This window comes from Geotrypetes seraphini, chromosome 15 (assembly GCF_902459505.1).
Source record: "Geotrypetes seraphini chromosome 15, aGeoSer1.1, whole genome shotgun sequence".
Lineage (NCBI taxonomy): Eukaryota > Metazoa > Chordata > Amphibia > Gymnophiona > Dermophiidae > Geotrypetes > Geotrypetes seraphini.
Window position 1 is genome coordinate 36,335,165 of NC_047098.1, and position 22,985 is coordinate 36,358,149.

The 22,985-nt window shown below is 41.1% G+C and overlaps 1 protein-coding gene across 2 annotated transcripts in view; it reads left to right on the forward strand.

The window, feature by feature from the left end:
* The first annotated feature begins 93 nt into the window (after positions 1-93).
* Positions 94-22,985, forward strand: part of SPECC1 (sperm antigen with calponin homology and coiled-coil domains 1) — a 334,491-nt gene continuing 311,599 nt past the window's right edge. Inside the window, exon 1 of one of the 2 annotated variants that reach the window (XM_033921588.1) lies at positions 94-272. The gene's annotated coding sequence lies outside the window, so the exon portion shown is untranslated. Of the gene's footprint in view, positions 273-930; positions 1,060-22,985 lie in introns of those variants that run through there. The other variant, XM_033921589.1, reaches the window with a different exon arrangement.

Here is a 22,985-nt window from a genome sequence, read left to right on the forward strand (position 1 = left end):
GCTGGGCAGGCCGTGCACACATGCTCCGCCCCTTCCCAGGAGGGGGCGGAGCGCTTTCCCAGGTTGTGGGAGGGAGGCGGGGCTGCAGGTTCTGAGAGAGGGTTTACAGGTGTGGAGGAAAGGTGAAAAGCATCTTTGCAGCATCGTCATCTTACTGTCCCTGGCTGGGGTTCATCAGCTATCCATCACTGCCGATCATCTTCGAGTGGCTATTAAAAGAAGTGTGGGCAGACAGTTGTCATTTCTGCAAATGCAAAAAATGCAGCTAGCAGGTAAAGCACTACATCGTTCGTGTTTGCGCAGCAATCTTACGTGAATAATATGTAGAGAGAAACGGTTACAGTTAATGGCTTCTAGCAGAAATTAAGGAAATAATTTGTTCTGCTTATATTGCAAAGGTCTCAAGGACTTTTGTTAGACACACTGCATCAGAGCTCGCGCAGATTGTTTTTGAACCATATTCATGAAGTGCTAAATACATTTAGCTCGGAAAAGCAATATCACCATATCTAGATTCTGTTCTGAAATGCCAGCTCAGCACGAGGGATTCCAAATACAGTACCTGCTTTTGTATTGTACACGGAGATGAATTTATGAAAAAAAACGTAGGTATTAACATTCACCCTATGCCAACCGTACTGAATGAGCAAAGTTAACCAAATGCAACCTTTAGAATATTACTATTCTCCGGAAATGAAAGACTTGCATGATTTCATAAGATAGTAATTCATATTTATGTGTTAATTCTAATGTACTGGCTTGCATTTTAATACTACATCGATATAATGTGCACCTGTTGACTCCGTTTTCAATGGCCTCAAAGCGTAGGGGCATTTGAAGTGTCGGGGTTTCTTCTCTCTGGCTGTATGACCCGCTAGCGTAGCCAGACTTGACGTATTGGGTAGCAATTCGGTATTTTTTCCTCGCCCCGCCCAACTTGCAGGTATTTTACCAGCAGCCCCGGGGATTTTCCCTCTGCCGCGTCCCGCCCATGGGGCAGGAGGAAGTTGCCTCCGCTACTTTATCTCATTGTGCCTTCAAGATCAGAGTGAATAAGAGGTATTTGTCTTAAACTGGATTTTCTAATCAATAAATTTAAGACTGGATTAATGCTTTTAAAGATTTGAGTTCCTTGGATTTTTGTGTTTAATAAATGTTCACGTGAACACTATTTAAACGCTAGGCATGAATTGTTAGCTTTCACTTATTGATTTTAAAAAAAAAGTCAGACTTGCCATTAGAAAGCAGTTTGAGCTAATCAAGTGTTAACTTTAACTAGACACAGTTGAAAAGTTGGGTGGATTTTTTTTAAGGGTTATCTATCTCCTCATGTATACCCAGTTAAGCTGGGATGGCTCAAACTGCTCTGTGTTGGGGGTTCTTAAAAATACTAATACTTATTTATCATTTCTGCAGTGTTGTAAGAGACAATCCCTGCTCTAGAACTTACAGTCTAATCAAAACAGGCAAATGGGACAGAAAATATTTAGTATTCATCATCTTACAATGCAAGCTGTTAATACAATGTATTGTGCATATATCTATATAAGTAAGTGTTTGCCTGTCAAGGCCATCAATTTACTGCTTGCAACAGGTACTTTTAGCATTTTCTGTTCACAAGGATTGTTAGGTATACAGTATATGTGAGTGATGTCGTCCAACACCACCAGAATGAAATTGCTCTCTCAGAGCTCAGAAATGAGTGCATGCAACATCTCCTCAGTTTTGATTTTTTGTCGCTTAGACAGAAGTGAAACAAACATAGATGATGGCAGATAAAGAGCCGAATGGTCCATCCAGTCTGCCCTACCTGATTCAATTTAAAAAGTTTTTTTCCCCATTTGTCATCATGTTAGCCTGAAAATCAAGATATCTCTGCCTGAAATGTAGCAGGAAAAGTCAATCTCAATACAGTAAGAATCTCAATGCCATAACAGTGTACCTCTTCATAGGTGCCTATTTCCTAGAAAGAAATCTAGGTGCATACTTCTCCTTTCTAGAATAGCAGGTGAACAGTGGTGTAGTAAGAGGTGGACCGCCGTGGGTGCCATCTTGGTGGGGGCGCCAGCACCCCCCATCCCTCTTTAAATCTTCACTAGCGCAAACAACTTCTCGGGCCTGCTGCTTGTGTTGGCCCGGCTCCCCTCTGAAATCACTTCCGGGTCGCAGGGCCAGGAAGTGATACAAGAGGCAAAGCCAACACCGGCAGGCCAAAGATTTAATGAGGTACGGGTGGGGAGGGCACAAGTGTGTATGTGTGGTGAGTGGGGCGCGCCACAACCACGAGCACTTCTACCCTTGCTACGTCACTGCAGGTGAAATAAATGCCTGTAATTTAGGTGTACTTACACCAAAATGCTACAGATACACACAGGCATAACTTACAGAATCTTCAAAGTTCTTTGTAGTTGTCTACCTGTAATATATGAGCATATTTAGGTGAAATGTTGGTATTTATGCATGTATGAACATTTATGTGAATATGCCATTCTTCTTGTTATCTACATGTGCAATTAACATATAAATGGAGGTATACACTTTGTGCCTTGGTCAGTGGTGTAGCGAGGGTGAGGCGTCTGGGGTGGTAGTGCCCCTCCCCTGCCCTCATCTGCACCCCCCCCCCTTCCCTTACCCTGTACCTCTAGTTGTTCACCACGGCGGGCAACAAGAACATCAACGTGCACCTCATGACCCCATCATCTCTCCTACTGACATTACTTCCTGTGCACAGCACCTGGAAGTGACGTCGGTGGGAGAGACAACATGGTCTCAGTAGCCCTTTCAGGACCAAGGGACATATTTGTCCCATAACTTTAAAATCCTATAAATTTTGATTGGGATAGTCTACAGTTCTAAATTTGATATGTACGGATTCCATATGATACTGCCTTTATGTAAACAAACTGGTTCCGACATTCATTCATTAGCGTCGTTGCCAGATTGACGAGAAGATTCACTTGCCACACTGTCCATAAGCCAGAAGTTAGATTTTTTAAATAAAAATAATGATATTTCACAAAAAAAATCAATTTTTTGGCATCTGCAAGCCCTTTTTACCATAAAAATGTCGTCAAAACCACAAAAATTGGCCTACGATCCTTATGGTCCTGAAAGGGTTAAAGGGAGCACATTAAAGTTTTTGCTCGCAGCGGTGAATGACTAGAGGTACGGGGGAAAGGAGGGGCTGCCGTGCCCCATCAACATGGTGCCTGGGATGGACTGCCCCCCCCCTCCCCTTACTGCATCCTCGTTCTTGGTCCTGACCATGACCAAAAGGACTAAGTATTGTGCTCAGATGTCGCCAAGAATATGAAGGGATCATCTAAACCAGTGTTTTTTCCAGCTAGTTCTCACAGACCACCTGGCCAGTTCTGTTTTCAGGATAACTACAAACGAATATGCATGAGAGATTTGCATACCAAACCGGCAGTGTATGCAAATCTCTCTCTCTCATTCATTGTGTAAACATGACTGGTCAGGTAGTCCCTGAGGACTGGGTTGTAAACCACTGATCTAAACTATTTTGGAATATTTAGTTGTTGAAAATAAGCTGATACTTGTAGAATCTCCCAGAAAAGCTTCTGTGTGCAGAATAGATGGTTTCTGCAGCCTTGTCTCAAATCTACTGAGAAGTCATCAGGTGCAGTGACCCTAAGTCAAGTCATCTAATGGTCAGAGACTTCAGATATCCAGGCTCGCAGCACAAGCACTTCTGGAGTGTCCACAGACGCCTGACCAAAAACTGCTTGCATTAACTCCGACTCTCCTACCAATAAGTGAAGGTGCTCTAGCACCCTTTCTACACACCTACATGTATGCCTTTCAGCATTATAGAAGTGATAAATAGTAGTATCCATGGAACTGCCTGATATGGCAAGATATCTCTGCAATGTAGATCTTTCTGCCACAATGCAATCCACTGCACAATGGCCAGCTACACAGAGATTTGTCATGGTAACAGATGAATTTCCTCCTCCACATCTTTTCAGCTACCTGAGCATTGCCATTTTTTTCTGCAAAAGATGTTCAAGGGCTAGATGAGGAATGTCTCAAACAGAACCTTTCCTAAGTCCACCTTAGTAATGGTTTATGGATTTTTCTTTTAGAAACTTGTCCAAATCTTGTGTGTAGGTAGGGGTGGGGGATTAATCCTTCATATTCGGAGCATGAATGCCCTCCTTCCCTTCTATCTTCTTTTTGATATCCAACTACATGAGTTGTCTGCAGTAATCCTATCTGATCCCTCTCCACTGCCACTGAGGAATGAGTTGTCTTAGGAAGACTTTTCATATCCAAAGTTTGTTAATCTGGATTGGATGTATTTGGCTGGGCCTGTGTATGGCATGTTCAAAGACCAGCAGTTCTGCACATGGCAGAATCCCCTTTCCATTTGGTTGTTTCAAAAAGGTTAGACATATAAAATCCAGCCACTTTGCCCTAGGGGCAACTTTTTTCCTTAGACATCCTTGTAAATGCGTAATTCATTATAAAACTCAGAAGTATGTCTTTTTTGATCCTCACCAACTGAGTATCTTCCTGTCCCGACTGGAGAAGGAGAGTGCTAAATAGATTAGAGGTCCTTTACTCTCTGATAGCTTATGATTCTATAATGATTGTTTCTTTTTGATGTACTCACATTTGATTTACATCCTGGATCCATTTGAGGTTATTTTAATTGCTTGTTTAATTTTCTTTTGATAATTTTCTTTTCATGAATCATCTTTCTATACAAGTTTATCTTGATTGTATAAATTGAAAACTTATAAATAAAATAAATAAATAAAAAATAAAATCCAGCCACTTCAAACCTTTAAGGTCCAATTATCCAACCCATTGGTAGTAATGGAAGCGGCTATGCGCAAGGCTAATAATGCACAATTTTGCTAATACCTCTTTCCCCCCTTCCCTGGAACGGACTCATTTGATGGATCACAATGGCAAGAAGGTGTTTCAGGAAGCTATGCTGACTACGAGAATACAGGTTTTCGCACCTGCTCCTTCCACAAAGGCTTAAGAGCCACTTGCTCCCATTTTGGCAGAGCCTAATGAATGTGATACCCATCTGATCAGGAAAGCTTATGATGCTTTTTGAAACCTTTGCTTCAGTGATATCATTTATACAGCACAATTGTGAACCTCTGACTTGAATAAAGATGTTCATTCCAACTTAGCTGATGCTCATTGTACAGGAGACTCTTTTGGAGAGAAAGTTAAGGAAACGATGGATTGTTCCATGTTTCAAAATCTCTCAGAAGTAATATAGTAGATGACGGCAGATAAAGACCCGAATGGTCCATCCAGTCTGCCCAACCTGATTCAATTTAAATTTTTTTTTTTTTTTTTTTTTTTCTTCTTAGCTATTTCTGGGCAAGAATCCAAAGCTTTACCCGGTACTATGCTTGGGTTCCAACTGCTGAAATCTCTGTTAAGACTTACTCCAGCCCATCTACACCCTCCCAGCAATTGAAGCCCTCCCCTGCCCATCCTCCACCAAACGGCCATACACAGACACAGACCGTACAAGTCTGCCCAGTAAGTAGAACTTTCTGCATCTGCCACCTCTACTAGGCACACTTCTTTCAGCAAATACAGATGTGGCTATTACTATATAAGAGGTTCTATTAGGAAAAACCTCAAGACTCTAACGTACAGTTACCCATAAAGTGAGACAGATGGAGAATGATCAGCTTATGCATGTGACCTGCCCAAAGAAGCAGCAACATTATTTTGGGCTATGTTCCTTGCCTCCTGTCACGATGAAACATTCATTTGTTCTCCTGTGGGAGCACAATGCAGTTTTTCCTGTCAACTTATTGCGTTGCCAGAGGATAGGGTAAGAGCAGTTAATGTAGCTGGATTTAAAAAAGGTTTGGACAAGTTTCTGGAGGAAAAGACTGTAGTCTGCTGTTAAGACAAACATGGAGAAGCCACTGCTTGCCTTGGATTGGTGACATGGAATGCTGCTACGATTTGAGTTTTTGCCAGGTACTTGTGACTTGGATTGGCCTCTGTGAAGACAGGATACTGGGTTAGATGGACCATTGGTCTGATTCAGGAAGGCTATTCTTATGTTCACAAAACAATTCCTCACATCAACCACTTGGAATTTAGATCAATCTTCTTTGCCAGCAATTCCTAAACCTGTCCTGAGGGAACCCCAACCAGTTAGGTATTCAGGATATCTACTGAGATTGTTTCCTTTGTTCAGCTTCTTTAAAAGCTGTACTACTTCCTAAAGCCAGCCACACAGCAGGAAGGCTGGCTTCTTCTAGATGTCAAAAACTCTAGCATTCCTGGCCTGGAAATCAAGCAGTTTCTAGCATCTATACTTGGTATTCTCCAGTCTATATAGGACACGTGGTAAGCGGCTTGGAAGTCTTCCACTAGGCAAACGCATAATTTCATATAGAAGAATTTATCAATGTGGAGTTCTAACAGTCATGATCCTATTACGTTTTCCTTTGATATACAGTATCTGTATCGCCAAACCTCTTCAATCAATAATGCACCGACTGATGCCCTCTTGGTGTAGCGTGCTCTACTGCACATCCTTTCAGGTTTGCAATCGTAAATGGCCACCACATTCTTGAAAGGCCTTCATGTACAGCCTTGGGACTTGTATTTAGTCCTTCACGCATGAAATTTCATTTTGAGTCTCTAGATAAAGCATCTCAAGTTCTTAACTTGAATTAATAGTTAGTAGGAATTGGAGGCTTACCAAAACTGCATCTGAAAATCATCTGGTTTTGGCTAAAACTGAAACCAAAAACTCAAGTTTGGTTGTGTGAATGTGAGCCAGTGAGGGCTGCTGAGAATTGACGAGCTTGTAGTCTGCCTCCCTCTGCTAAACCCACAGTATCCAGGCCAGAATCTAATAATTTAAATAATGAAAGACTTATCTCTAAGCAAAACCTCCAAAGATGGACCATAGCTAATGACAACTAACACTAAAACAGTGCTTTTTACAGTGGCTGACTTTACACCACACATGGAATGACTGCTGACATCATAACTCGGCAGAGGCTTATTCCTAAGGACCCTCACCCCAAATTTAAATTCCTGCTAACATTTTGTATCGAAGCATTTATTTAGAACACTCTATTTAGCATATAAATTATTCTGCAAGATCATAACTATTACGTGCAATCACAGAACAAAATAAATACTGTACAATCCCTGGAGGTCTATTGGTTTTGTTAGTGTAGGAGAGATGCACCGGTCTCAGCAATCCCAATTGTACCCCTAGGCTACCAGGGATTGTAAGATAGTCCAGGGGGCAATAACTGTAAGGTAGAAGGGAGACAAATTGGGGGAGGGGGAAGCACAAATTTTTTGGCTTCCACCAAAAACACATGGTTATTTTCAGCCAAAACTGAAAACATGGCAAAAAACCTAAAAGAACCTTTCAGTCAAAACCAAAGTAGGCAGAAAAAAGATTTTGAGCTGGTTTCGGCACCATAGCCAAAACCAAAATTTGGTTAGCCTCTGCTAGAAATGGCATTTTTCAGCTAAAAGGATTAGTGAACTTCAGGCATTGGTAATATATAAGCCATATTTCTAATTCTAGTATCATCATGAGGTTTATTTCTCCAAATTTCTGTCCTGTACTATCTACAATTCTAGGTTGTTCTTTTAACACATCCTAAGTCTTTGCTGAAGGTTGTCATGCCTTTCCAGCTGAATGAGGAAATAGAGCTGCCTACCTTAACCACATAAGAACATAAGGGCTGGGTCAAGCCAAGGTTCCATCTACCTAATGTTTTGTTTCCAATAGTGGCCAGTCAATGTCGCAAGTACCTGGCAGAGTCTCAAAAAGGCAGTAAGATTCCCGATACTTATTCTCAAGCATAAGCAGTGGCTTTCCCCAGGTCTACCTTAACAGCATTTGGACTCTTTTCTTCCAGAATCTTATCAACAAAGAACCCTTCATACCAGGGGCATAGCCAAAAGTCAATTTTGAGGAAATCCCAATATTCTCCCCCTTCCCTCCCCCCCTCCACATAGAGCACCTGCTACCTGCCACATTACCTTTGTTGGCATGAATGCCAAGCCCTGCCAGCAGAGGACATCTCCTGTCTGGGTTGCGTCAGAAGTAGCACGTAATTCACAAAGTGTGCTTCAGGAATTAATGAAGGCAAAGGGGGCCCATCCTCTGACTCCCCTCTGTCCTTATGGCTGTGCCACTGCTTCATACTCTGGATTGTAAATAAGCTCTGACTTGCTAATTTCAAAGTACCACAACTTTGAAAAAGATGACCCAGCTATTCATCTCTTGATCTACATAGAAACATGATGGCAGATAAAGGCCAAATGGCCCATCTAGTCTGCCCATCTGCAGTAACCATTATCTCTTTCTCTCCGAGATCCCACGTGCCTATCCCAGGCCCTTTTGAATTCAGACAGTCTGTCTCCACCACCTCTTGTGGGAAACTGTTCCATGCATCTACCACCCTTTCTGTAAAAAAGTATTTCCTTAGATTACTCCGGAGCCTATCACCTCTTAACTTCATCCTATGCCCTCTCATTCCAGAGCTTCCTTTCACATGAAAGACTCAACTCATGCGCATTTACATTCCGTAGGTATTTAAACGTCTATTGTATCTCCCTTCTCCCGCAGACATAGAAGAACTCTGGCAAACTGGTTAGCCTCTTGTCTGCATTTTCTTAGCAGAACTGTATACATTTTGCCTCGGCTCCAAGCTAAAGTCTCATCGAATTAATTTCTGCAGCATCAGTAGCACTCAAGAAAATAGAGTTCAAGAGGGCAGCTAGCCAGTCCTCTTCCTACATTTTATACTGAAAATTACTGTTTGGACCAGGCTTGAAACATAGGACAATGCCTATAGTCTGGCTAGTCTGTCCTTTATAAACCAACAAGTCTCGCATTTAGACTTTTTTTTGAGCAACCCATTCAGTTACGAGTTCAACACTGAGCAGCCCCATGCGTGATTCAGTCCTGCTTATTGATAGAAAAAGCAATGCTACTTACCTGTAACGGATGTTTTCCATACCCAGCAGCAGTGGCATACCTAGCATATGTGACACCCGGGGCCCGTTATTTTTTTTGACACTCCCTCATCTGTATGAAAAACATGATTTTTAGTAACAATCCACATATCGCACAACAAGAGTGTACCTAGGAAAAAGCAACATCTTGCATACTGCAGTGAGCAGTAGAAGAACATCAATACACCCATTGTAAAACTAAACAAGCCAGACCAGTACAGATTGATCCTGCACAGTCAATGCTAATAGAGAACCATGTCCTTTGTACACACAGAACACAAAACACCTTCGCCAAGTATTGAATATGTAATCCCACCCCCCCCTTTTTTTTTTTTTTATACAAAATTGTAGCGCGGTTTTTAGCACTGGCCAGAGTAACAGCTTTGAAGCTCATAGAATTTCTATGAGCGTCGGAGCTAATATTGCTACAGATGGCGATAAAGCCTGCCCCCTCTCTCCTCCCCGCTTCCATAAAGTAAGGGCTGTTTTGAGTCCAAAAGGGGTGAAGGAGGAGAGCCGACAAACATGTTCCTATTTTGGGCCATGACATCAATAACGTTTCTCATCCTACCAGAACATCTGTCCTTGATCACACATGCAGAACAGATGCTGCAATGTGATTTATTAATCACAATATGAAAGTTATTAATCAATTGCAGAGTTAACTGCTATTAACATGTAGCCCTATTTTAATCCCCTCTCACCATTCTTCTTTTCTATCAGGTTTTTTACACTCATTTTAGGGTCAGGCCCTCCCAATCAGCAACACCCCTGCTTCTCTAGTCATGAAGTCACTCTGGGGAAAAAAAGAAGCAATAGGATAATAGGCTCCCTAATTTTTCAAAATAATTAGGGATGTCAAAACATGATGCAAAGGGGAAGGAGCTTTCTCAGTATTTGGAGTGCTCAGTAGCCATAGAGCTGGATCCTATGGGTAGAACTGCACTGGGATTCTTCCCCACAAATTAAGTCCTGTTTATGTACCTGACCCGAATGTAACATCTGGCATTTATGCGGTATTTCAGAGAGAAACGCTGGTCCTATCTAACCTGGAATGCGACTGGGGAAGTGGGATGAAGATTTCAGCCCCTGTGGAACTCTTCCGTTAATTCCCTCGGGCTTCTCAAGAGGGGGGAATGGGCTCCCATCACTCCTGCCTGAGGTCCAGCATGAGCGCCTATTGGCCTGCGCAATCTTCCCCCTCAATGCCCAGCAAGCACAGGCGGCACGAGCCTGCGGCTTCCCTTTCGCCCTGCAAGTTTTGACAGCGCACACATGGTGGTTTCTGTCTACCAAGGGGGTCTGAGCAGCCACCACTCAATCTGACCAGCTTTCTGCTGCAAGAGATCAGTAGAGATACCGGGGAGGAGACGCATAGAAACAGAGTATGATGGAAGAAAAGGGCCGTCTGCCCACTCAAAGAACCCTCCCTTTAAATTTCCCGGAGCGAAACCTTCCTCAACAAGAACCCTCTTTAAGCATTTCCCCGGAGCGAACCTACATGTTTATCCCATTGTCCCTTGAAGTCGAGTGCATTACTGGCCTCAACTACCTGACATGGAAGACCATTCCATCGATCAACCACTCTTTCGGTGAAGAAGTATTTCCTGATGTCGCCCTGAAATCTCCCACCTATGGGCACCATGTGCTGGGTTGTCAGCTAGTTGTGTCCTTTGCATCGGACAGGACAGGAGACAGAGAAACCATGAGAAAGGGAAGTTCCTGGATCTTGACTCCAAAGGCCGGGAACGCCCCCCTCATGCTTGCACCTGGGGCGTACCACCCCTCCCGTCCCTGGTACGTCACTGCTCAGCAGGATTGATAAGGAACACAGCCTCTGCTCCTCCCTGAAAGTTGTCTGGCTATCTGAGCATTGGAACCAGCTGAGATAAAGGGGCAGGACAGTGCTTGCTTAGACCTTTATACTCTGCCTTAGTTCTGGGAGAACAGTTTTATCCTAGTGCTGTCGGATGAGGTTACCCACTTGATAAATTTTGTTATCCTCTGAAAACACTGTTCTAAGTGAGCAGCAACATTTTTTTTTCTGTTCGAGTCAGTCCTTTGGATAGGATCTCCAGTAGTCATTCTCTTCATGCAACATATTAGTAGCTTGGAGATGTTAGGTCCGAGGAGATTTAGAGATCTATTCTGGGACCGGTGCTGTTTTACTTATTTATAAATGATCTGGAAGTTGGAACAGCGAGTGAGTCAATTACATTTGCAGATGACACAAAACTGTTCAAAGTTGTTAAACGCATACAGACTGTGGAAAAATTGCAAGCAGACCTTAGGAAATTGGAAGACTGGGCATCCAATGGCAGATGAAATTTAATATGAACAAGTGCAAAGTGATGCACATTTGGAAGAATAACCCAATCACTTACCAGATGCTAGGGTCCACTTGGCGGGTCAGTGCCCAAGAAAAAGATGTGGGTGTCATTGTAGACAATACATTGAAATCTTCCACCTAATGTGACAGTGGCCAAAAAAGCAAACAAGATGCTAGGAATTATTAGAAAAGGGATGGTAAAAAAGACTATGAATGTTATAATGCCTCTGTATTGCACCATGGTGTGACTTCACCTTGAGTACTGCATTCAGTTCTGGTTGCCTTATCTCAAAGATATAGCGGAACTAGAAAAGGTTCAAAGAGCGACCAAGTTGATAAAGGGGATGGAACTCTTCTCATATGAAGAAAGACTAAAGGTAAGGGCTCTTCAGCTTGGAAAAGAGATGGCCGAGGGGAGATAAGACTGAAGTCTACAAAATCCTGAGTGGTGCCGAAATTGATTATTTTTTTACTTCGTCAAAAATTCCAAAGACTAGGGAATACTCTATGAAGTTATTTAACACATTTGTATACCGCCTAAAATCTGGGTGGTTCCAATATCAAAAACATTCATATAATTCTATGAAATCAACAAACATAAATGATAATCAATATCTGCATATCTATAAAGTCCCTAAACATGAACAACATTCGCTATCTGTGCATATGGCGGTCACATGCCCTGAGCTGCATGGATATTAGTCCTACATTTTATATATAGGCATCAATAGACAGTTGTGTCATTCGTAGTTTCTTAAAGATGATACAATCTGCACAATCTTGGATGTCCAGGCAGATTGTTCCACAGATATACACCAGCGATACAAAACATTTTCATCTTTGAAGTCGCATATCGAACTCTATTTCTATTTCCTTAATTGCTGTTAGTCTCATCCCCCCCTTTGGGAGGGAGATACTTTTAAATCAATAGGAGGAAATATTTTTTCACTCAAAGAATAGTTAAGCTCTAGAATGCATTTCCAGAGGATGTGAGAAGAGCAGTTAACGTAGTCGGTTTTTAAGAAAGGTTTGGATAAGTTCCTGGAGGAGAAGTCCATAGTCTACTGTTGAGATAGACATGGAATAGTTTACCAATGTCCTGGATCGGTAGTATGGAATGTTGCTACTATTTGGGTTTTTGCCAGGTGCTTGTGACCTGGATTGGCCACCATGAAGATGGGATATGGGCTAGATGGACCATTGTTCTGACCCAGTAAGGCTATTGGCTCATGTACAGAGGATGTGGGTTGGATTATTTGAGTGGGGTAGGTTGGTTTTTTTTTTTTTACTGTTTGTATTGTAAAAGTTCCAGCATGTCATGAAGCATGCTATAAAAATGTCTTTAGTATTGCATGTTGACTAGTGACCACAAGATGGTGGTAGTGCCAAAACGTTGGGCAAAAGCTGTTTTGAAGTCGCTGACTTGGAAAGAATAGTAGTTTGAACAAGCCCCATGAGGATTCTGCTTTTAATTTGTGTGTAAGAGCAGTGATGAAATTCTCTCAGCTCACTGGGAGGTGAGCTAGGTTTACCATATGGCTCCAGAAAAAAGAAGACGGATTGAGATATCCGGGTTTTTCTTCCATTGCTTTCAATCCGTCCTCCTTTTTCTGGAGCCATATGGTAACCCTAGGTGAGCCTGATGATACACACTACAACTAAGGCTGGTTTAATCATTAGGCAGACTTGGGTGGCAGCTCCCGGGAAGTGACAAAGCAAAGAACCGTCGGCATTTTTTTAAATTTGTATTTTCCTCACACCTTTTTTTAGAAGTAGCTCAAGATGAGTTACATTCAGGTGCACTAGGTACAATATTTCCCTGTCCCTCAAGGGTTCAGAATCTAGTTTTGTACCTAAGGCAATGGAGGGGTAAGTGACTTCCCAAGATACTATTACTAGTACAGGCAGTCCCTGGGTTAAGAATGAGTTACATTTTTAAAGCTGTTCTTAAGTTGGATTTGTATGTCACTCAGAATTTGTAGGTTTTAAATGTCTTGCTGCTTACTTCTGCTCCCAGCTGACAAAAGGGTCAACTGTCCCTACCAGTGTTCCTCTAAGGTACAGCATGCACAACCACACACTGTTCATGTGGCCATGCATCATTCCTGAATCTGCTACAGTAAAAGTATAGGAGTCTATGCCACTGAAAATACTGCTCGGTGAAATAAAATGATGCCACAATCGCATTAAGTGCAAGTCATATGTAAGTCGGGCATCTGTAACTCGGGGACTGCCTTTACTATTAATCATTCAACGGATAAGGTGATTTGCCTGGTAGACTTTATATTGCTACATGCTGGGATTTTTAAGTAGAAAAGATATTTAGTGGAATATATGTTGGAGGCACCCTGGATTAGGATGACCAATTCAGTTAGGTAGTCAGGGGCATTTCCTCTCAGGATCATAAAGGCAGTGATGCCAAATTTTAAACTTGATCCTTGTGGTTATGGGCAGCCAATGTAGTTTCATATACCAGTGTTTCCCCAAAAATAAGACGGTCTATGTTCTTTGGACCCCAAATTAATATATTAGGGCTTATTTTCGGGGATGTCTTATTTTTATGGTTTTTTTTTTCTTTTTCATGTGCAACAATCATCTCTCCCTTCCTCTCTTCCAACCCAATTCTTACTCTTTCCTTCCCCCCTCTCCCCCCCCATGTGCAGCATCTTTCTATCCCTCCCACCATGAGACTGACATACCTCCACTCCGAGGCCTCCAAAAACAGCGGCGGTGATAAAGGGGGATGAACTCCCCTCATTGAGGAAAGACTAACAGTTAGGGCTCTTCAGCTCGGAAAAGAGATGGCTGAGGGGGGAGATATGACTGAAGTCTACAAAATCCTGAGTGGAATAGAACAGGTAGAAGTGTTTGTTTGTCTTTTTGTTCTTCACTCCATCAAAAATTACAAAGACTAGGGGACACTCAAAGTTACAGGTAAATACTTTTAAAACCAATAGGAGGAAATTTTTTTTTTCACTCAGAAAATGGTTAAGCCAGAGGTTGTGGTAAGAGTGGATAGCGTAGCTGGTTTTAAGAAAGGTTTGGACAATTTCTTGGAGGAAAAGTCCATAGTCTGTTATTGAGAAAGACATGAGGGAAGTCACTGGATTGGTAGCATGGAAACTCTTTGAGTTTTGGCCAGGTACTAGTGACCTGGATGGCCTCCGTGAGAACAGGCTACAGGGCTACAGGTTTGACCCAGTAAGGATATTCTTATGTTCTTATGTAAATTTTAAAATGCAGATTAGATACTACAGTGCAGGCTGCACGTTTGACATGACTGCATTACACTAAGTAGACTTAAAGGCTGAGCCTTAAGCGCACACTCCAAAGGCCACGGTTCACTACACTACCACCATCGCTCTCTACAGCAGTGCTTATCAATTTTTTGTGGCCGTGATCCCACGATTATGGCCACATATTTGGGTGCCTACCCTCCCTATCCAGAGGTGCAGAATGATATACCTATGGACAGCTCACCAAGGCTACAACCCTCAACATGACTTTTGTGATCTCATTTGGGGACCCGACTTACAGTTTGGGAAGCCTTGTCCTTGACACTGCACAGACTGACAGCATTTGAACAGATGTGTCTCCAAATTATATGCTTCCTGGCCATCTGAAGGCATTTCTGAATGCAGAAAGAATCTTAACTGAGGTCTCCATATTGTCTCTCCCTTTTGAATCCTGCAGCAATGTTCTTTCCTGTCTGGGAAGGAAGTTAGGGGGGGAGGGGGTCTGTCATCTTAGCCACCAAGAAGCATCTAGCATTCTGTGGACTGGAGAGCATGTCTGAAAGCAATTTTTCCTTCCTTCACCCAGGCTCCTTGGAAGGAACAGGATGTGTGTGTGGGTGTATTCTGGGATTACTTAAAGAGAATGCTTTTGATGCGTTTATTTCAAAGCTCAGTTATTTACATCATGTTAGGGTTCTTCATCACAAGTGAGAACAAACCTGCTCATCAGAGGCATAGTCAGCCTTCCAATTTTGGGGTGGAATGGGGGACAACATGTCTCCCTCTTTTTTTTTTTCTCTCTCTCTCTCTCTCCCCCTCCCCCCCAGCCCATGTTAAACATTCCTTTGCTGGTAGGGATGCTGAGGCACCAGCAATACAGTACCTAAGCATAATCCCTTCTCTTCCCACTACTCCCATAATGAGAAACTTGGTAGTGTGCATTCAGCTGCTGACTTCCTCATTAAGGGAACAGTATGAGGAGGAGGGTTGTAGTTCAGGTAATCTTATCTTAGCCTAGTAAGGCTTTGGCATCCATGTCGGCAAAGGTAAAGGGGGTCCAGACCCCCATGGCTATATATTATACTGTAACATTAACTGTGAATCAAAAAATATTTGAAATATATCTTAAATTATTCTAAAATAATTTATAGAGTGCTCAGTGTGAAATCTTATTCAAAACCAACAGGTTAATAGAATGAAGATGTAATAACATTCCATCATTGCACTCACCTACCTACCAGCCCTGTCTGATTGATTGTTTGTAAATTATTCAGGCTAAATAGTGATGATGAAGAAATAAAGATGAATACTTAGCTGAATGTTGTAGATAAATAAGTATCTCCTCCATAAGATATATTCTTAGATTCAGCTCATTAATACTGGAGGTAGTGTGATGAAGTCTTTTTTGTATATATAACTCGCTGGTTTAGTGGAAAATGTGAAAAAAGTGAGTCTCCAATCCACCATTAAAAATAGTACATCTCAGCATAAAGCTAAAACTCCTTGTAGTGAAAGTAATCCAACATTTCCTCAACACCGATCGTGTTTCACTATGTTTTGCGTCATCAGGAGGAAATAACTGAAAAAATAAACATATATAACAGTTCTCAAAAACCTAAACTATTCAATAAATTTTTCTTCAAAACTTAACAAATAAAGTACCTTCGGACCACACAATGGAGAGAATACGCCGACAGGAGCTTCCTACTGAAAGGTTGTATCAGCATGTGACGTCTGACATCAAGACGTAACAGTGTTTTTATAGATCATTTAGAGATCACATGATAGCTAAATGAGTAATGATGTGATATCTTAATTGAGCAATGAGTAATGATGTGATATCTTAATTGAGCAATATATATCTATCATCTTGTGGTCCACTCTATTTCTTTGTTGAGACCATTTGGAATCACTGTGTTCCATGTATAAATCAGACGTTGTTCATGATAGAGAAGTATATGAGAGATATCACCCTGTCTATTGAATTTAAATTGCCTGATTACACAGAATTTAAGGTCATTAAGAGAATGACCAGCTGAATGCCAGTGATCAGTCAAAGGAGCCTCTGATTTAATAGTGCGAATACTGCTCAGGTGTTCTGCTATTCTTAACTTAATAGCTCTTTTAGTTTGACCTATATACATCTTATTGCAAGGACAAAAAATCCCATATATTACTTGAGAGGTGTTACAATCTGAATGTCCCCGTAGGTGATAAATCTTATTTGTATTAGGTACTTTAATTTGATTAGTAGTCAAAGAATGGCAACAGTATTTGCATCTTCCACAGCTGGTATGTCCTGTTGATTCAACAGTAGTTTCATCAATTAAATTGTTGTTGAAATATTCACCTAAATTTTTACTCCTTTTATGAGCAAACATGGGAGCTTCAGAAAATATAGAATGAAACCTTAATATGTTCCAATGTTTGTGTATGATTTTTTGTATAAATGAAGTCTTACAGGAAAATGGTAAAACACAAGTCATTCTTAAATTGCCTTGATCACAGTTATTTTTAGGTAATAATAACCAATCCCGATTGGCATTCTTGGCTCTCTTGTAAGCAACTTTGATACATTGTTCAGGATATATTATACTGCACATGCCTGTGGATTTGGAAGGCTTCAACTTTTGATCTTACTGAAAATTACAGTATTTTATCATTTTATACATAGTATCCAGAAAAAATGGGAACCAGCATTTTCCAAATAACCCCAAATGTCCTACTGCAGCAGAAAGTTCTGCCTGAAATTCAAGACATTTGAGTGCTTTTATTTTTGAACAGGAAGGAGCTCCAGCGCATTGAACTGTTAATTAATGAAACTCCAGAATTCATTGAGTCAACAGCTTGGTGGCATCAAAGAATTTGGGCTCTTTTTACTAAACTGCAGAAGAGCTGCTTACAGTGGGCCTGTGAGGTAAATGCTCTGACGCTCATTTTCCTATGCGCTTTGGAGCATTTACTTCACCAGCCTGTGGTAAGCTCTTCCGCGATTTAGTAAAATCCAGCATTTGTGAATATGTAAAGGTTGAAGGAGGACACTTTGAACACACATTATATCAAATGATATAGCAGCACTAGAAAAGGTTCAGAGTGGCCAAGTTGATAAGGGGATGGAACTCCTCTTGTATGAGGAAAGTCTAAAAGGTTAGGGCTCTTCAGCTTGGAAAAGAGACTGCTGAGGGGAGATTTGCTTGAAGTCTACAAAATCCTGAATGGTGTAGTGCAGTGGTTCCCAACCTTGTCCTGGAGGACCACTAGGCCAATCGGGTTTTCAGGCTAGCCCTAATGAATATGCATGGAGCAGATTTGCAAGCCTTTCACTTCCATTATATGCAAATCTCTCTCATACATATTCATTAGGGCTAGCCTGAAAACCCGATTGGCCTGGTGGTCCTCCAGGACAGGGTTGGGAACCACTGGTGTAGTGGATCTGGGTGTTTTGTGTTTTGTGGGTTTTTTTTGTTTGTTTGTTTGTTTGTTTTTTTACTGCATCAAGATTTTACAAAGACTAGGAGACACTCAATGAAGTTAGAGTAATATTTTTTAAATCAATAGGAGGAAAAAAAATTTTTCTCGGAGAATAGTTAAGCGCTGGAATGCATTGGACAAGTTCAGAGGAAAAGTCCATAGTCTGATGTTGAGACAGACAAGGAAAAAGCCACTGCTTGCCCTGGACTGGTGGCATGGAATGCTGCTACTATTTGGGTTTTTACCAGGTACTTTTGACTTGAAATTGGCCTCCATGAAGATGGGATACTGGATTGGATTGGATGGACCCAGTAAGACTATTCTTTCTTTCTTTTTTTCTTAATTTCTTTATTAAATTTCATAATATTCACAAGCATAAATCTTGTTCCATATAATACAGAGAAGGAAATAATTCAGAATAAAATCTTTCCACATAAACAGTATAAATTTTACCTCTTTTTTTAGACCACAATATAGAGGAGTGGTAATCAAAATCTAGTGGAGATAAACATAGGTATCAAACATTCAAAAGAAAAAGCTTAATGGGCTATCAGTTGCAATATTTTAACATAATATCCATTCCTTAATCAATCCTTAATGATCTTTTTAACTTTTAGAAACTCCCTCAAATGGTCTGGAGAATAAAAGGTGTATTTTATTCCCAAGTACCTAACTAGGCATTTACAGGGATATACCAGAAGAAACGTAGCCCCAAGTTTAAGAGTCTCTAGTCTTAGGGAAAGAAAATCTTTTCTTCTCTCTTGCGTAACTTTTGAAACATTCGGGTATATCCAAAGTCTTTGATCTCCAAATAATTTTTGGGAATTTTTAAAGTATAATTTTTAAGATCATGTTTAAATCTTGCTCAATAACAAAAGACACTAAGAGTAGCTCTTTCAGTATCTACAGACAAAGTTTGTTCCAGAAGAGCAAAAATATTCCCAAAATCAATCTGTCTTCTCCGTCCTCTCTTCCGTCTTTTCCCCCATCTTTATGAAGAATCTTTTTATTTGGTAGATAGTAAATTTTATTCAATGGAGGAATATTGTTAAGGGGAATTTTTAAATTCTCAATTATCTTTTTAAAAAATCTATAGGCGGAGTTCCAGATAATAGTGGAAAATTCAGAATACAGAGATTCAATCTTAGACTATAGTTTTCAAATTGTTCTAGTTTACGATGTATTGAGGAATTATCTTTAATCATTGCTACTTTAAATTGTTGAAACTGCTGTATATCATCCTGTGTTTGTCTAGCTTGGTCTGCAAGATCTTCTTTTTTTTACTGAGTCGACAGCTAAAGTTAAATTATCAAGTTTAGCAGTAATAGTTGTTACCTTCTCCACTAGTTTGAGTCTATTTAGTCTCCAGACGTTGAAGGATTGTCCAAATGTCATCTCCTACGGAGGCCTCAGTGGGAGCGGGAGAAAATCCCTTTCTCTCCAGTTGATTTTTCAGCTCCACTACCTGTGCTGGCTCTGCACCCTCGCTGGGAGACCCCGCAGATCCAGTTCCGGGATTGCGAGTCTCCTGCAGCAAAGCCCCAGTCGTAGCTGGACACGAAGGGTTTGAAAGAGCTGGAGGGGATAGCGATGTCTCAAGCCCCGAAAGGTGGAGAGAGTGGAGAGACTCTCCAATATCTCTCCCCTGTGCCGGGTCACATCCTCCGGATTCTTTAGCAACTGAAGGCAGAGCTGCAAAGAAGCGGTCTACAGTTTGCTGGGTGGGTGTAGAAACAAGGGCCTGCGAGGGATCAGCCCTAATCACCCCCTTCCGCTTTGAGTGAGGCATTCACGCTAGAAGAATCAGCCGATGGCAGTAAGGTAGAAATAATGTTCAAACGGAAGGCACCAGCAAACACAATTTTCCTCCATCTCTCTAGCAGCAACTCGCACCCAGGGCAGGATTAACCAATAGGCCAAGTAGGCATATGCCTAGGGCCCGAAATGGTCAGAGGGGCCCGATGAAGGAAAGCATCAACATTGTTTTTGCCAAATGGTGATGGCCCCTCCAACATTGATCAGCAACACGGGCCCTCCCTCCCATCGACAGAAAGTAAGACAAGCAAGCAACGTGGGTAAGAAAGGCAACGGGAACTATAATTGTGCAAGCGGTGCTGCTTGCCCAAAGCTTCCCTCTGATGCAGCTTCCTGTTTCCACCTGAGCGCATGGTGGGGTGGGGCGGGGCAGGGGGACCCAGTGTACTTGTGTTCCTAGGGGCCCTCAATGAATTAATCCTGCCCTGCTCACACCGCCGCCATTTTGACCACTCCCCCAGCCTATCCTCCATCAGTAAGGCTTAACTAAGAGAAAAAAACAAAACATTATACCAATGTATTTTGTAGATAATTGCAAAGTATTTCTTAGAGACATGCCAGATCCATGGTCTACCTTCCCCATCCCTCCACAGAGAAGCATAAATTGATTCTTAAAGCTTTCTTTAAAAAATAAACCTCTCCTTTTTGTGAAACTGCCTAAGTGTTTTTTTATTGCTGGTCACAGCGGTAAAAGTTCCGACACTCATACGAATTCTATGAGCATCTGAGCTTTTACCGCTACGGGCAGTGCTAAAATATGCCAACACACCTTCATAAAAGGGGGGGAGTAAAAATTCCTTGTTTTGTGGACAAAGAATTCAGATATTTCTCGATTTGACTAGATCCATTCAACTGAGAAGGAAGCAATTCTTGGAATTAAAAGTTCATATTCTTGCTTTGGGAGGGTTTTTTTGGTTGGTTTTTTTTAAAATTATGTTTATTAGTAAATAAATCCCCATTGCAATAAAAAAATCTGCCTAATGGCCTCCTGCCCAATATTAGCCTTTGTTCCCATTCAAGGGTTTAGTTGGTTGGCAGGGGAAGAATTGTCCTCTTTAATCCTATACAAGTTTAAACTTATCTAAATTGTAAAATTTCTTAGGGGTGTGTTTTTTGGGGGGGATTTTTTTTTTCTTTTGGGTGAGATTAGGTTCTCAGATTAACGCTGGGTTTTACTGGCTTCTTACTGTGGGCTGGTAAAATAAATGCTCAATTGCTTTCATAGGAATTGAATGAGTGTTAGAGCATTTACCTCACAGGCAATGGTTTCATAACAGGAGCCCTAATACATGTAGAATAGTTTAGAATGATCCAACTGTGGGGTGGAATCAATGGCATAGTAAGGGAGGGGAGCCACCCCGGCACCTTCTTTGCGGGGGGTACTGGCGCCACTATCTCTCCTCCCAACCCAGGTACCTCTTTAAATAGTCGCTGGCATGAGCAACATCTTCCATTTGCTGTTTGCGTTGGCATCGGCTCCCTTCCAACACACTTCTTGGTTGCGGGAGTGGAAGATGCTGCTTGCACCGGAGAACACTTCAAGAGGTACACTTCAAGAAGTGGGGGGCACTTAAGTGGTGGAGAAGAGTGGGTAGGGCACACAGTGCAGCAGGGCACAAGGGGGCGCATGGTGCAGCAACGTGGAGCACCACTGCCCTGGGTGCCAACCTCCCTCACTATGCCATTGGGTGGAATATTTTCATTTGATTATTGGGTAAGCAAGATCCCATAAAGTGGGCCACAGCACCATTTTTATTGCATCAATATTTCTGCTTTTATTTTATCTAATAGTATATTTTCTTTGGATATTATGGCTATGTAAGGTCCCTCCTTTTTTTTTTTTTTTTTTTTAAACAAAGCAGCAATAGCGATGCTGACGCAGTAAACACACCAAAGCCCATTCATTTCCAATTTTAAAAAGTATTGTATTAGGCAATAACTTTTACTTAAGTATTAAAATATGCATTTATATTTACTTTTACTTAGGGCTCCTTTTATTAAATGGCGCCAGAGGTTTTTAGCACAAGCCGGCAAGGTAAATGCTCGGATACTGATAGAATTCTAGCACTGTTTAGTAAAACCCAGCATTAATTACTTTGAACAACACTGCATACATCCCCCTCCAAACAATATTTCAGTTCCACTGCCAGGCAAAGGAAATTGGCTACAAGTGCAATTTATTCATTTTTGGGTTTTTTTAAATATTTTATTAAATTACAACAGTGTAATACATTTGGTTAAAAGTATCAAGTTCTTACAGAAAATACACCATTTCATATAAATAGTATATAGAAATATAACTATATCCCCCCTACTAACAATAAGTGATAATACTAAACAACTTTATTACTATAATAACAATGTCATTTCCATTTTTCCAGTATCTTTCCCTCCCCTACCCTTCTCCCACCCTGGATGTGGGCAAAATATTCTCATTTACTGTAAATCAACAAATAAAGCCAATGGACTTCATATTTTTCTTTAAATAAAGCACTAAATTCTAAACATTCAGCATTCATTCTTTCATATTGTCCACTATATTCTCTGAGTGAAAAACATTTCCTCCTATTGGTTTTAAAAGTATTTCCCTGTAACTTAGTGTCCTCTAGTCTTTGTCATTTTTGACAGAGTGAAAAATCAATCCTCTTCTACCTGTTCTACTCTAGTCAGGATTTTGTAGCCTTCAGTCAATCTCCCCTCAGCCATCTCTTTTCCGAGATGAAGAGCCCTAATCGTTGTAGTCTTTCCTCATGAGAGGAGTTCCATCACCTTTATCTTGGTTGCTCTTCTTTAACTTTTCTAGCGCCACCATATCTTTCTTGAGATAAGGAGACCAGAATTGAACGCAAATACTCTAGATGAGGAACATGGAGCGAAACAGGGGCATTATAACATTCTTAATCTTGTCAATCAATAAAGAGACAAGAAAACTACAAAGGTGATTGGCTTTTTATTACCACCGCATGATTTTCATACCTCAACCTTTTTTTCTTAATTAAAAAAGTTGTATATTCCATACAATCTACAATCCTTGGTGAACTGCAATAAAGCATACACTATATTAAAATAAGGCAGACAATTATTTGTTTCACATCCTTTTAGTGTATTCTTGAGTAAATATGAAAGCC